Raw genomic sequence first — 13190 nt, forward strand, 5'->3', positions numbered from 1 at the left:
GAAAGAGAAAAGGGACGAGGCCAGTCACCCACTCACATTCTCTCTTTGTCACCGAACACCTTAAGCAAGGTGCAATCCGTCTCATAGGGGAGCTGGGTGAGCTTGTTGAACAGCCACCACAGGGCACGGTTGGCGAGACATAACAATTTTTAAAAGTAAATTGTATTTTTCCCAACTATACAAACCCGAGGTCCTTTACATTAGGGATTACTTTCAGGTGTAGGCTGGAAACGGCCGTTGAACTTCAAACAAGGTGGTTAGGCAGTTAACTACTGTCCAGGAGGCAGGAGTACTGCCTGCCCGGATGTAAACATTCCAATTTGCCTTTCGGCCCAGGTACAGATTGAGGGGTGGCATGAGGTGGGCATAAAGTGTAAAGGACCTTGGTTTTGTATAGTTAGGAAAAATACAATTTACTTTTAAAAACTGTTATTTGTTCCGACACAATATACAAACCCTCGGTCCTTTACATTAGGAGACTCACTGATTGGAGGGAGGAATCTGATAAAGTCTCTCTGAACTGACTGGAGTTCACCACCTTGTCTTCCCTTCCTGGTCGTGAGAGCGAGGAAGGGAAAAAACTGCCTCTGACAAAAGATTGGGTTGTAAGAAACGCAGGATCAGTAGTCAGACTTCTGGGTCCCTTTGCATGAAAGACGAAACGTCAGTTCATGCAAAGTAAGCTAGGAAGAATTTGACGTCGGATGACAATAAGGCAAATACAAGCATTGGATTTGTCTCATAGTCATGGTCTCCTTCCTCCCCTTGCAAGAGGAAGGAGTGGGGTTGCTTCTATTAACCTGAACAGAAATAGAACGGGAGCTCCCGTTATGTGCTTATCTGCCTCAATCGCCCGGTCCAGCTTGTAACGGCACGTCCGCTCCCTGCCCGTGGGAAGAGAGCCAGGATGGGGAGAAAGAAGAGAGGCCAGTCACTCAACATTCAATCTCCCAATCACAACCGTACAACATAGGCGAGATGCAACCTGTCCCATTAGGGGAGCTGGATAAGCTACACAACTTGTTGAGCAGACACCACAGGACCCAAGGAAAAAGTGTCCAAGGACTTGTGTGCAACATCCCGGAGGTAGAAGGAGGTGAAGGTAGTCTGTTGGGACCACACACCTGCCTTCAGCACCTGTGATACCGACATATTCTTCCGGAATGCGAGGGACGGACCAATGCTGCGGACCTCGTGAGCTCTTGGACGAAGCGTACCGGTGTCGTCTTCTCCTGCAGCAGAGTACGCTCTCCTTATCGTCTCACGAAGCCAGAGAGAGATGGTGTTCTTGGACACTTCTTTCTTGGTCGAGCCAGGGCTAACGAAGAATCGTCGACACTCAGGCCGGAGGTGCTGAGTCCTCTTCAGATAGCGCCGCAAGACACAGTAGCATCTCATCTGGCTCATTACCTACAAAGTCCTCTAGGGAGGGGATCGTGAAGGACTTGAACCGTGCGTCAGGGACAGAAGGGTTCTGAGTCTTCGCTACGAAATCCGGGATGAAATTGAGCGTAACTGATCCCCATCCCCTCGAGTGTTTAACATCAAAGGAAAGTCCATGAAGCTTGCCAACTCTCTTCGCCGATTGCCAGGCCAAGCAAGACGATGGTCTTGAGGGTCAGATCCCTGTCTGACGACTCGTGAAAGGCTCAAATGGTGCACGAGTCAGGCTCCTTAGGACGAGCCACATCCCACGCAGGGGCCTGAGATCCCTGGGTGGGCAAGACCGTTCGAAGCTTCTCATGAGTAGAGAAATCTCGAAGGAGGAGGAGATGTCTACTCCTTTTAGCCGTAAGACTAGGCCGAGTGCGGCGCGGTAGCCTTTTACAGCTGAAACGGAGAGAAGCTTCTCTCGGCGAAGGAAGACGAGGAAGTCTGCGACCTGCTGAACAGTAGCTCCGACTGGAGAGATACCCCTTCGACGACACCAACCACAGAAGATGGACCACTTTCCCTGGTATACCGCTGCGGAGGATCTTCTGAGGTATCCTGCCATCTCTGTTGCTGCACGGCGCGAAAAGCCTCTCGCTTGCAAGAGATGGTGGATAACCTCCAGCCGTGAAGACACAGGGAATGCAGTGCCAGGTGGAACCGCTTTGCATGAGGTTGACGCAGAAGGTTGGGCCAGGGGGGGATCTCTCTCGGTGCCTCGGACAGGAGAGCTAGCAGGTCCGGGTACCAAATGGCCTGGGGCCATTTGGGTGGCACCAGAATCATCCTGAGATTCGGAGCGATCATCATTCAGCTGATCACTCGGCGAATCAGATAGAACGGAGGAAAGGCGTACATAGCGAGGTTGTCCCACGGGTGCTGGAACGCGTCCTCCGCAGTGGCCCATGGGTCCGGCACGACAGAACAGAAGACCTGGAGTTTTCTGTTGTGCCGGGTGGTGAACAGATCGATGGTTGGACGCCCCCACAGGTCAAACAGCCTTTCCGTCACTTCCGAGTGGAGGGACCATTTGGTGCCTATCACTTGATTCTGGTGGCTGAGCTTGTCTGCCACGACATTCCTCTTGCCTGGAATGTACCTGGCTGACAGCTCTACCGAGTGAGCCATGGCCCACTCGTGCACCTGCATCGTCAACTGGTGAAGCTGGTGGGACACCATTCCCCCCTGCTTGTTGACATATGCCACTACCGTGGTATTGTCGCTCATCAGTACCACGGAGTGTCCCATCACTCGATCCCGGAACTCTTGGAGGGCCAGGAAGGCCGCCTTGAGTTCTAGGATGTTGATGTGAAGGTGCTTGTCGTCTCGGTGCCACACTCCCGAAGTCAGCAACTCCTCCAGGTGTGCGCCCCATCCCTCCGTCGATGCGTCCGAGAACAGAAGCATGTCCGGAGGGGGAGTATGCAATACTATCAAGAGGTTCCTGTCGTCTAACCACCTTTGAAGGTCCTTTCTCACCTCCTCGGAAAGAGGAATGAGGAAGGACTGGGGGTCTTGGGACTGGGACCAATACTCCTTTAGTCTCCACTGGAGAGACCGCAGGTGAAGATGCCCGTGAGGTACTAGTTTCTCCAAAGACCACAGGTGACTGATGACGACTTGCCATTGCTGAGCTGGTTGCTCCTGCCGTGACAGGAACAGCTGTGCTGCCTGCCTGAACTTGCTGATACGAGAGTCCGAGGGAAAGACTTTCGCTGCCACCGTATCTATCAGCATGCCCAGGTACTTTGTCCTCTGCTTGGGGGTGAGATCTGACTTCTCCAGATTTACCATGATCCTTAGATCCCGGCAAAACTTGAGAAGACGATCCCTGTCCTGTAGCAACTGCGAGCGAGAGCTTGCCAGGACTAGCCAGTCGTCGAGATACCTCAGAAGACGTATCCCGTGCGAGTGGGCCCAAGCTGACACGAGAGAGAATACTCTCGTAAACACCTGGGGAGCGGTCGAGAGCCCGAAACAGAGTGCCCTGAATTGAAAGACCGACTCCCCGAGGACAAAGCGGAGGTACTTGCGAGAGGACGGATGGATGGGTATCTGGAAATACACATCCTTCAAGTCCACCGTAAGCATGAAGTCGTTCTCCCTGATGGAGGCCAGCACAGTTTGCGCTGTTTCCATCGTGAACCGAGTCTGGCGAACGAAACGGTTCAAGGGAGAGAGGTCTACGACCGGTCTCCATCCCCCCGAGGCTTTCTCTACGAGAAAGATGCGGCTGTAAAAGCCTGGAGACTGGTCCGACACGACTTCTACAGCACCCTTTCTCAGCATGGCTTGCACTTCTTGCTGTAGTGCGGTGTCCTTCAACGAACCTGGAAGATATGTTTGGAGATGGACCGGAGAGTAGGTGAGGGGAGGCCCAGACTTGAAGGGTAGTAGATATCCCTCCTGAAGGACATCCACTATCCAGGTCTCGGCTCCGTGTCGCTGCCAAGTTGCCCAATGGCTTGACAGGCACCCCCCCACCTTCGGCAGCTTTTGGGGGGGAACGCCGCCCCTAGCGTTTCCCCTTTTTCTTCTTACCCTTGCCCCCTTTACCAGCTTGGAAAGTGGGCTGAAAAGGGTGGGAGGGACACCCCCTTCTCGGGGCAGAAGAAGGCTGGGTGTTTCCTCGGGACCCCTTCGAAGACTAGGACTTTTTAGGGGCCGAGGAAGTGCCAGCCTGGCCCGAAGACCTGGCTGCAGTGGAAAGCGAAGACCCGGAGGTCTTGGCCACTGCCTGGTGAACAAGCCGGTCGCTGTCATCGGCACGGCGCTTGTCCACCGCGGCGTCCACCAACTCTCTAGGGAAGAGAGAGGAGGAACCCAGCAACGGTCCATTCTGAAGGGCGATAGCTGACTCGGAACCTACAGACCTGGCAAAGCGAGAGAGAACGGCATCCCTCCGCTTTAGCACAAGGTTCGCCCACAGGTTTGCAGTCTGGTGGGCGAGGTAGGAAATACAGTGAACCCTTGCTACTTCGCGGTTCGACTATCGCGGACTCACGACTTCGCGGATTTTTTCCATTACGAATGTATATTATAAGAGAAAATATATAGCGGATTTTCCGGAAATTTCAAAAATAGTCGTGATATATGAAGATCCAAATATTTCATTAATTCCATTAATAATTATTAATATCTGCTAGTACTGTTGGTTCATTGCATTATGACATATAATTCAGTACAAAATGAAATTAAACAAAAAGAGAATGTGATCATACGATAATTCATTATAGTACTAGTAAAATTAAACTGAACATGAAACGCTAATCAGGTGCAGTCTGACATTGTCATATTTGAATGGTGTAAGGCTGCTGATGGCTACATATATACTAATTATAAAATACAAATGTAATGAATGTGCATCTTTTCCATGAATCTTTTGTACTGCATCCAATAATATTGTTTGTTGCAAAAATCACATCTCGAATAAACCTATACTACTACAACAAAAAAAGCATAAAATAGAGTAAAGTATATTTGAATTTGAAACTAGCATGTAAGATGGGCTGTGATTGGTTCCATTGGTGATAGATGACGAATCAGCTCCCAAGTTTTGTAATCTCGCCTGTGATTGGTGTTTTGACCGTTTCTCCGACCCGCAGCATCTTCTCGCGGCCACTTCGTTTCCCCCTCTCTCGGTAGATAGATGCTGTTTACATTACCAGTGCTGTGCGTGACAGTGTGTGTTTGAAGTTGAACTTTTTTTTTAACTTTGTTTAACCCCTACAATGGCTCCCAAGCGTTCTGCTTCTGCTAAGGCTGGTACTGAGCCTAAACGCCAACGGAAAATGATGACGATTGCTGAGAAGGTGACACTTCTCGATATGTTGAAGGAAGGGAGAAGTTACGCGGCCGTGGCCCGCCATTTTGGAGTGAACGAATCCACCGTTCGCTACATTAAGAAGGATGAGGCGAAGATTAGGAAGACGGCTGCCATCACATTTAGCAAGTCAGCAAAGCGAGTTGTTACGGCTCGTAATAAAACGATCGTCCGTATGGAAGGTGCTTTGTCAATCTGGATTGCCGACTGCCGGAAGAAGAAAATAGCCTTGGATACGAACACCATCCGAACCAAGGCTTTGAGGTTGTATGAGAATTTCGCGGCAAAGGAACCTCAAGATGATGGCGACCACGCTGAAGAAGAAGAGGAAGACAACGAAGATGATGTAGATGAACCTCAAGCAAGGACATCCACTGATTCCCAGCCTCAGACACGACGTTTTACCGCCAGCAAAGGATGGTTCGCCAAGTTTCAGAAACGCTCGCCTGAAAAGCGTTTCCCTGCATGGCGAGGCTGCTTCCGCTGATATGGTCGCTGCTGAAACTTACGCCTTCTGAGACGTTCAAGAATATTATCGCTGAAGGTGGATACAAGCCCGAACAAGTCTTTAATATGGACGACAGACGGGTTTGTTTTGGAAGAGAATGCCATCGCGAACTTTCCTGTTCAAAGAGGAAGCCAAAGCCTCTGGCTTTAAAGCATTCAAAGATCGTGTTACCCTCGTGATGTGTGGCAATGCTGCAGGATTTTTGCTAAAGCCAGGGCTTATTTATAAGTCGAAAAACCCTTGTGCTTTGAAAAATAAAAATAAGAATCTCCTTCCCGTGTATTGGATGCATAATCCAAAAGCATGGATTACGAAGATGCTGACCTCCAACTGGTTCCACCAGTGTTTTATCCCACAAGTCAGTAAATATCTCTTAGAGAAGGGCTTGCCATTTAAGATCCTTCTCCCGTTGGATAACGCCGGTGGACACGCAACTGATCTTTCGCATGAGGGGATTCAGGTTGAGTTCCTGTCACCCAACACAACGTCCTTAATTCAACCGATGGACCAGGGGGTTATCAAGGCGTTCAAGGCCCTCTACACGAAGAATACCTTGGTGAACCTCGTTGCGTGTGTGGATGCCGCCCAAGAAGATGAGGATGAAACATTCAATTTGAAGGCGTACTGGCGGCAGTACACAATTGCCACGTGCCTTCAGAACATCCAGAAGGCACTGCAAGAAATGAAACCTGCTACCGTTAACGCGAGCTGGAGGAAGTTGTGGTCCGAGATTGTTTACGACGACGAGGGATTTACGCCTGCCGAGATTCAACACTCTGCAGTACGGAAATCTGTGCAGTTGGCTGCGATAATTGGAGGTGACGGGTTTGGCGACATGACGACGGAAGACGTTGACGAGTTGTTGGACTGCCATTCCCAGCCGCTAACTGACGAGACCTCGAAGACCTGACAAAATCAGCCAGTGAGGAAGAAAATGAACCACAGGAAGAGACCCAAGAAGTTGTCGAAGAAACAAGCTTAACATTAGAACGGCTTGCCAAGCTCTGCAACCTAGCGGAAGGAGCTGAAAGAATTGTCACAAGAATGGGACGAGGATATGGTTCGTTCTCTGCAGTTCTGCAACAAAATCAATGAAGACATGACTCCCTACAGGATGCTCTTCGATCGAAAAAAAAAAGCGGCAGCAACTTCCGATCACAATGTTCTTCCAGCCTCGCAAAAAGAGCCAGTTCCTCCTGCTACTATGCCTTCGAAGAAATTGAAGAAGTGTCCCAGGAAGAAGTTGAAGAGGTGTCCCAGGAAAAGACACCTCAGTCTGAAGAGACGTAAATACAATCATTGGCTGCACAGTAGAAGACATCATCAGCTTCATCATCATCATTTCTACTGTGCAGCAAATTCATCGCCATCATCATTCGAGTTTTTCTTCAACTTCTTTCATGGTGGGTACAGTAACAATCTTTATTTCTTTATATACTTTAATATTCTAACATTTTAATATTAGTGCCTGTTTTAGATTAGGGTACTGTACATGCATTAAGTGTTCTGTACATTAAAGGGTGGTTTGTTAACAGTACATACGAGGAGGGCTTTATTGTAACTTCCAACTCTATCGTGGTGAGTAAAATACTGTACAATTGTACAGTATGCACCATAACAATCTTTCTATTTTTTTATGTTCACTTACTGTTTTATTGCTTATCATTTGTGCCTGTGTACTGTATGTACATATTGTAGATATCTGTACATTACTGTAAAGGGTGGTTTGTTAACAGTACTATGTAAAGGAGGGTTTTAAAAGTCTGAATACATGTTAAATAAATACTGTAAATATGGTGTCCCTACTTCGCGGATTTTCAGCTATCGCGGCCAGTTCTGGAACCTATCTACCGCGATAAACGAGGGTTCACTGTAGCCCTACCCCAAGACTGGCACAGTCTCCCAAAGGCGGAGTCCTCCCCAGGTACAATAGCGCCTGAGGAAGCAGCTACCTTCAATACTGTGAATGACCACAGATCGAGCCAGGAGACTGCTTGGAAGGCTGCCATGGCAGTGGCTTCCAGGGTTGCAGCTTCTTGCTGAGAGAGAGGTACACTCTCTGCAGTCAATTGCTGCAACGATAGACCCAGATCCAAATGAGTCAGGTCCGGATCAACCTGTTTGGTCAGCAACGCCCCTTCCACTGGAGCGTAGAAACGCTTCTGACGAGGCAAAGGAGGAGGAAGAAGCTTGTCAGAGCGGCTCGAACGAAGCGAACTGTCTTGCCCAGACACAAGACTGTTCACCTGGTCGAGTACTCCCTCGGCAAGCGTGGACCACGGCAGCCCCACCGAAGCCTTGGGTTCCTTTTTGGGTCCCCAGAAGGATTCGAGGTGCGACGGACGATCCACAGACGAGGCCGTGGTCCCTTCCCCGAGGTCATTGTGCTGACGAATCAGCGCAATAACCTCCGCAAAAGTCCTCTGTATTTCGGGGGTGTCCACATCCTGGGGCAGAGGACCCTTGAGTCCTTCCAGAGTGCGGTCCTCCCGAACTACTCTCCCCGCAGGAGGGAGAACCTCGGCAGACCCCCGTGGATCTTCCTGAACTACGCGGGCGTAGGACCTGGTCAAGCCAAGAATTGAGCCAGGTGCGTACCCCCAAGCAGTAGAACTCTGAGGAGAACACTCCCCAGAGCTCCTCCTCACCGACTCGCGCCCCCTGGAAGAAACTGAAGGGGCGGAGGGGACAGGCGAGGAAGATCAGGCACTCCCACTGGCTTTACTGGCAGAACCAGCAGAGGCAGTGGGCCGAGAGCGGTCACCAACCCGCAGTGATGACGAGCCCCCGGGTCGAGGAGACTGCTCCAGCCCAGGTGAAGCTATCTCCCGAGGAGAGCGGAGCGGCTCGCGAGAGCTGAGCCGCGCACTTGCCTCCCCCGAGCCAGGCTGGCCACGCAGACATAGCCGAGGACTGGGAGGAGTCGAATGCACGGCTGACTGGTGCGAGCTTGCGCTGTCCTCTGGACGCGCCCCAGTCTTCTTCGAGGCAGGAGCCTCTTGGGAAGACTGAGTAGGGGACTTCTTCCCTACCTCTCCTTGCGTTCGGCCCCGTGGGGCTGAAGCACTATCCCGAGAACCTGACTTGGCACCTGAAAGAGTGCCAGCAGGAAGAGACGGAGCACCTGCATGCCCCGGCTCTTTCTCTCGCCCCACGCCCTGGTCTGTACGGGGAGAAGTTTCTCCCGTATCAGACTGGGGTACCCGGGTCTCCTTGGGGACTCGGGTACACGGAGCAACTCGCGAACGAGTGTCCGACGCGGACTCGCTGGCCTTAGATGCAGGAAGTTTCTCAGGCACAGCAGGGGGAGTGCCGACCTTGGTCTGCACGCCCTTGGCTCCCAGTGCCCCTGGCCCGGAGGCCGGGGCAGCGGTTCCCTGATCCGAGGATCGGGAAGAGCCGACGAGAGATCCCACTGCCTTCCCTGTGGAAGGAGGCAGACCCTTAGAAGTCTCGGTGCGAGATTTCTTAGGGGGGGGAGAGGCAGACTTCTTCTTCTTTGGCTGCGAAGCCTTGGAAGGAGAAGTGGAAGAAGCAGCAGACGAAGACGACGATGATGACAAAGATGAAGATGAAGACAACGACACCTTCCTAGACCTCTTCTTCTTCTTCTTCTTCACCATCTGCTTCAGGAACGCCATCAAGTCCCCAAGCCAGGAAAATGAGGCCGCAGACTCAGGAACAGCAGGAGGGGCTGCAGCAGAAGGCACATCCCAAGCAACGACTGCGGAGCTCGAGCCAGCATTTGCCTGGGTAGAGAGAGCCGCGCGTCGGCCAGGAACAAAAGTGGGCGGGGCCGGGAATGCAGGCGCCGCCCCTCCCGCGTGAAGATTCAAGTCGGGCCGCGCCAGGGTCGATGGAATGGGGACGGAAGCAGACGAAGGGCCGGGCTGGAAAGTCAGACGAGGAACAGCATTCGAAGACAGGAAGGTCAGCAACAGGGGCAGCAACAGTCACATAAGGGTATGATGACGTCACCATGTAGGCGGGGCCAGCATGCGTGAATGGAGCCAGGAAGCCGGGAGGCAGCGGAACAGCGTGCTGCACCGCAGGCGACGCCGACACTTGGGTGTCCAGATGCGATGCAACTGACACCGGCATCTGGGCAAACCTCGAAATGGTGACGGATGTAGTGGTGACTGTTGTTGCCGAGTGGGTCGTGACTGGAGCGGGGGGCAGGGGAGCCAATCCCTCCAGTGACGAGCCAGGTAGGCCCAGGTGTAGCCAGGATGAGCTTGGAATCGTTGTCTGGCTATCCAGTCCGGGACCTGAAGCAAAAGTCGGGTCAGTACACGAAGCCTCTACTCGCTCTGGAGGAAAAAACTCCCCTCCGGAACAGGAAGAGACTTCAGAGAGGATGTTGCAGTCCAACTCTCCCCCGCGCCCTTCCACAAACAATGAAACGTAAGAGGAAGGGGACGGGGAGTCCTCACCCGAGGGAGAGGGAGCAAGCAGATGAAGTTCGCCGGGAGGGAGAAACGAGCCTGACACATTCGCCACCAATGGAGTCGTCGGGGGCGTATTTCCCTCGGACAACTCCTTGGTAGGCTTACGACGGTAACGTCTCCTCCCTTTGAACTTGCCCCATTGCTCAGAGGACCACGAACAACACTCACTACAGGGATTGTCGCGTGAACACACACGTCCCCTGCAAGATGTACAGAGGGTGTGTGGGTCCACGTTGACTCAAGATCTAAATGAATTGCATTTCTTACCCCCTACCCCAGGACACACACGCTGGGGATACAAGGGTTTAGCTGATTTCTCCATGATAATAAAGGCAAAGAAAGAATTTCCCACCAAAAAGAAGTATAGCTGTCAGGCAGAGAGCGACGAAGAACAACGTCCGAGCGCTACGACGGCCGAAAGCAAATTGGAATGTTTACATCCGGGCAGGCGGTACCCCCGCCTCCCGGACAGTAGTTAACTGCCTAACCACCTTGTCTGAAGTTCAACGGCCGTTTCCAGCCTACGCCTGAAAGTAATCCCTAATGTAAAGGACCAAGGGTTTGTATATTGTCGTAACAAAAGAATATTTACAGCTTTTTGTCCAAGTTCATGTCTTTTGTTCAAGTTTATGATATTTACTGTCATTTGTTTATAATTTTTACAGTCATCCCCAAAAGGGCTGGTACCAAAGGCAGCACCCATTTTGTTCATAAACTGGTAGATACCGAACCAGAGGGGCGCAATAGTAGTCCTCAATTTTATCTCAGTTTTGAATAGGAGCCATTTTTACAACTAATAATCAAATGCCAAAATGTTTCCTATACACTCAAGCTTAACCTATCCTTAGGCTCCAGTTCACCTTGACATAAACACTGGAAAGAAAATTGGTCAAAAATCAAAATCAGATACTTGAATAAAACCAGTTCAATGAGATGAAAAGTAATAGAGGTAATGACTCCTGGTATCCCAACCCGTTCAGAATAAGTAGAGCATTTCAAATTGTAAGTGTTATCGTATAGCCTAAGCAATTTGAAATATACTAACTTAATCGTAGCCTAGATCTTATACTTACGACACCAAGATTACTTCACTCAAATGCTATTCCAAATTTCAATTAAATAACTGCATTGTGTTGTGTATATCATCTACGACATAAAATGATGAAAACTTTCTGTTATTTCAGATGGTGCATTTAACAGTCCTAGCCTGAATTATAATCAGATTGGCATGAGCACAATCTCTACTTCATAACCCTCATCCAAGACACACCTCAAGAAAATCTCCTTACATTTAGATATGCATAACTCCTAAATGAATTCCCCTTAATGAACTTCAAGATGAAAAAGAATACCAAGTGGGGTTGGAGGCATCGACAACTATGGCTGCATTCCCTTTTCTCGAGTCCCTACTCATTAGAACTACACTGTACCAAGGCTGTGACGAGACTGACTTCACGTTCGTCTCTGGCCAACACCAAACATTCGACTAACCACCAGGCAAACAACCGATGCCGGTAGTTAAGCACTATTACATGTATGCTTACAATTAAACACACAAAACAGCCAAGCCAACGCTTTTCATTACTAAATACGAACAAGAAAACACAATATCCTTCTTCTACATAATATGCATTTCCACTTTACATAAATTTAAGAAAAATACATAAAGTCGTACCACAGCTTGCGGAACAGTACAATCTCTCTTGTCGAAGTTTCGACACCTAGCCTAACCTAACCTAGAAAAAGTAATAGAGGTAATGACTCCTAGCCTAACCTAACCTGGCTTTGAGCCTAACCTAGCCAAAGAGACCTGGGTAGGCTTCAATTTGCTCAACCACAGAAAATGGAAAAGCAAATTGGTCAAAATGAAAGCCAGAAACTTAAATGAAACCAGTTTCATAAAATGAAGGTAATACTGACTCCTACCCTAGCTTAACCAAGTCTAGCTTCACATAGCCTAACACAGGTCTGTTCATGCTTTATACCATTAAAATAACCAATCGCAAAGCAAATGCAACCGTTAGGTAGTGAGTTTAAAGCCAAAAGACAATTTAAATAACGTAAATAACAGTTCAAATCGATAAAATAGGGCTTCAATACGCTTACGTAACGTTCGCAACGGTAGCCTAACCTTATTCCCAAAATACTTTACTTAAACTCAAATTTAACACAATTTTTAACCAATAAAATCAACCTCAATCATCGATTTAACTCGGTCGACCTTCACCGTTATTTCAATACGATTTAAATAACGGTTGCAACCAATTAAATAAGGCTTAAATACGGCCTAAGGAGACCCAAGATGCACGACTAATTTAACCACAGCCTAATTAACCTAACTCATTATTTAACACCCACATTCAACTTCAATAACAGATTTAACCTTCGTTACATAAATAACGGAAATAACGGTTTAAATAACCATTAAATACCTATGTAACATTAGCCTCTTCAGTGACAGGACCGAGAATGCACGATCATTTTAACCATAATTAACTCTTAAAACTCAAATTTAACCCACTTTTTAACTCACGAATTCAACCTCAATCGTTGATTTACATCGGCTGACCTTCAATTCGATCATTCAGTCACAATTTCGGGTCGAAATTGACTGATTTATGGGAATGGATCTCGGTCGAATAGAGGCCATGAGAAGACTGTTTGTTTACATAACTGTCATAACATGACACTCTCGGCCACTTTCCACCCAAGGTGATTAGGTCCTTTATTTGAGTCGTTTTTGGGTTAAAAATCACGTTTTTTAACATTTTAAATTACTATAGATTTAATAAATATAATTATGTTCTATTATTTTTATATAAAATTCAGTGTTTTCACTTATAAATGTAATTACTAAAGCATTTTTTGCGACACTTATTTTCTACGGTACCTAATCCGTTGAGGTGACGGTAAAGGTGTATCGCATATAAAGCATTTTATTTTCCTTATTTATGGGTTAATAATGACGCATTTTAACCTG

At 48.8% G+C, this 13190-nt stretch overlaps 1 protein-coding gene across 2 annotated transcripts in view; it reads right to left on the reverse strand.

Annotated features, from left to right (window-relative positions):
• Positions 1-12873, reverse strand: part of LOC136835684 (zinc finger protein 271-like) — a 39462-nt gene extending 26589 nt beyond the window's left edge. The window contains exon 1 of one of the 2 annotated variants that reach the window (XM_067099538.1): positions 12744-12873. The gene's annotated coding sequence lies outside the window, so the exon portion shown is untranslated. Of the gene's footprint in view, positions 1-12731 lie in introns of both variants that reach the window. The other variant, XM_067099537.1, reaches the window with a different exon arrangement.
• Positions 12874-13190: the final 317 nt, after the last annotated feature.

This window comes from Macrobrachium rosenbergii, chromosome 55 (assembly GCF_040412425.1).
Source record: "Macrobrachium rosenbergii isolate ZJJX-2024 chromosome 55, ASM4041242v1, whole genome shotgun sequence".
Taxonomy (NCBI): Eukaryota; Metazoa; Arthropoda; class Malacostraca; order Decapoda; family Palaemonidae; genus Macrobrachium; species Macrobrachium rosenbergii.